Genomic DNA, 2372 nt, shown 5'->3' on the forward strand with positions numbered 1-2372 from the left:
TGATGCGCGATTATCGCCAGTTCAGCAAGCAATCAGAAAATTTGTTAAACTCGCATGGATCACGGCGCAACTGTTGTTACAGTATTATTACATTGCATCATACATTATTTTTATATCAATCTAGACCTAGATATTTCATCAAGAAGTGTGACGCTTAGCCTGTTGGATTACTTACCGAGCAGAAATTTTGTAAGGGCCATGATCGGGTCCTTATCAGGATGCCCTAATGCCTGATCAGGCGCTCATTAGGACACCCGATTCGGCCCTGATCGTAAATGTAACGTCGAGAATGAAGATTGCCTGATCGAACAATCATAATCGGGGCCGGATAATTTTACCCTTTGTCATGCCTTGTTTTTAATAGGAAATTTTAAGGGCATTAATAGGGCTCTGATAAGGTATTTGTTGTTTAGATACAGGTTAGGTTGCGATATACAGTGACATGCAGAAATTTCTGGCCAGTAACATTTTGCACTCTAATTTATAAAAAAAATTTTGATAAAATTTTGTGTTAGTACAAGATTAGATAAATTAAATAAATTAGAGTAAAAAATGTCACTGGTCGAAAACTTTCGAAACGTCACTATATATAAATTTTAACAATATAATTGATACAAAATTGCTATTTTATGTTTTAAATGTACTTACCATTTTCTGATATGGATTCGCATGAGTACAATGCTTGACGAGATGCACGAAATCTTCTCACTCGCATTCGCATTATCAAACGTGTTTTATAATTTGCATCCATAATTCGATATTTAACATTACACGATATATAACCTCAAGAGAATAGATGCTCTTTTTATAAAAACAATGAATAGGGACAAGGAAATCCGGCCACTTTCAGGATTACCCGAAAAAAATCTTAAAACGCGCTCTCTGATCAGGCTCAGGTCGGGAGTTCCATATTAGGGCACATCCTACTGTTTCCTGATCAGGTCATAGTAGGAAATTCCGTATTATGACATACCCTATCTTTTCCCGATCAGGCATTAGTCATGCATTCCCGATCTAATTTCTGCTCGGGTAGTCAAGGCATTTCAAAATGGTTAAGCAATCAAGAAGTTTCCTGGAGGTTCATTCTGCCACGCTCTCCACATTTTGGGGGAATTTGGGAGGCGGCAGTAAAGTTGTTTAAATTTCACTTGGTTCGAATAACTCTCTCTCTTATAATATATGTGTATATATTATTACGCTCGCACGTTTCGCATCGAGGACACATTAATCGCACTGAAATAAATGTGCACAATAGTACAATGGGAATGAGAACTTTATTGAGAAATGACAGAAGTGTTAAAAGCTCAGAACTATACGATGTATTATGGAATTATTCAGAATGAATTTCGATCGGACTTAATTATTCCCTTTTTTAAACACAATAGAAATCTAGAGAAAACGGAATAATTCCGATCAAAATTCATTCTGATTTGTTCTATATGATAGGTGCCCTGAACACAAAACCACTATGTTGTAGGGAGATCCTCTTTTGTGATTTGATTTCTTGGCGATCGATAACAGATGGCCTAAAGTACGGGAGAGACTTCGGCGCAATATAAATACATATATTTTTTTAGAGATAAGTTTGTCATAGAAATATGCGAGTTAAACATAGATTAGAGCATAGATGAATGAAATATAATAATAAAAAAGGTGCAGAGAGAGAGAGAGAGAGAGAGAGAGAGAGAGAGAGAGCAAAGGAAGAAAGGAGAATGTAAATTTAGAGAGAGAGCAGGCCCGATTTTTGTCGCTGCACTTTAAAATTTTCTGTCTTACTGTCTTCATATTTTAAATATCTATTTTTTAAAAATATGTATAATGTACTATATATAGTTTAGCAACAAAGAAAACCTAAATTGTCGAATTTTTATGTTCTTTTTCGAAGTTTAATTTCTGAGAACTTAAATTCTAAGAGATCTAAAAAAACGAATTTTTCCTCTATATTTGTAAATTTAAGGAAATTTTGATATCATTATACATTTAGAATCTTGAAATTTTATACTTGAATTAAAAAAAAAACTAAATAACATCTCTTGAATTTAAAAAATGGCAATTTAGTTAATTTAATTCGATTTTGAAGAGATTATTCTCAAGAATATTGATAATCGTTATAGCTAGAATTGACGGAGTACATACGTTATACAACATTATATATTTAAATAATTATAGCGTTGTATAGTTAAATAATTATAGTATTTTCTATGAAATAACGCATATCACAAGATTTTTAGCATATATTTTATCTTTAAGAAAGAACGAATCACATCAACAACGGGTCCATAATTCGTATATTCTTATTGCCTTGCTTTGTCGAAGCCACAGTGTATATCTGTGGATTTGTAAGTGCATAAAATGTAATATATTATTTTATC

Source organism: Trachymyrmex cornetzi, unplaced genomic scaffold, assembly GCF_001594075.2.
Source record: "Trachymyrmex cornetzi isolate Tcor2-1 unplaced genomic scaffold, Tcor1.1 scaffold2402, whole genome shotgun sequence".
Taxonomy (NCBI): Eukaryota; Metazoa; Arthropoda; class Insecta; order Hymenoptera; family Formicidae; genus Trachymyrmex; species Trachymyrmex cornetzi.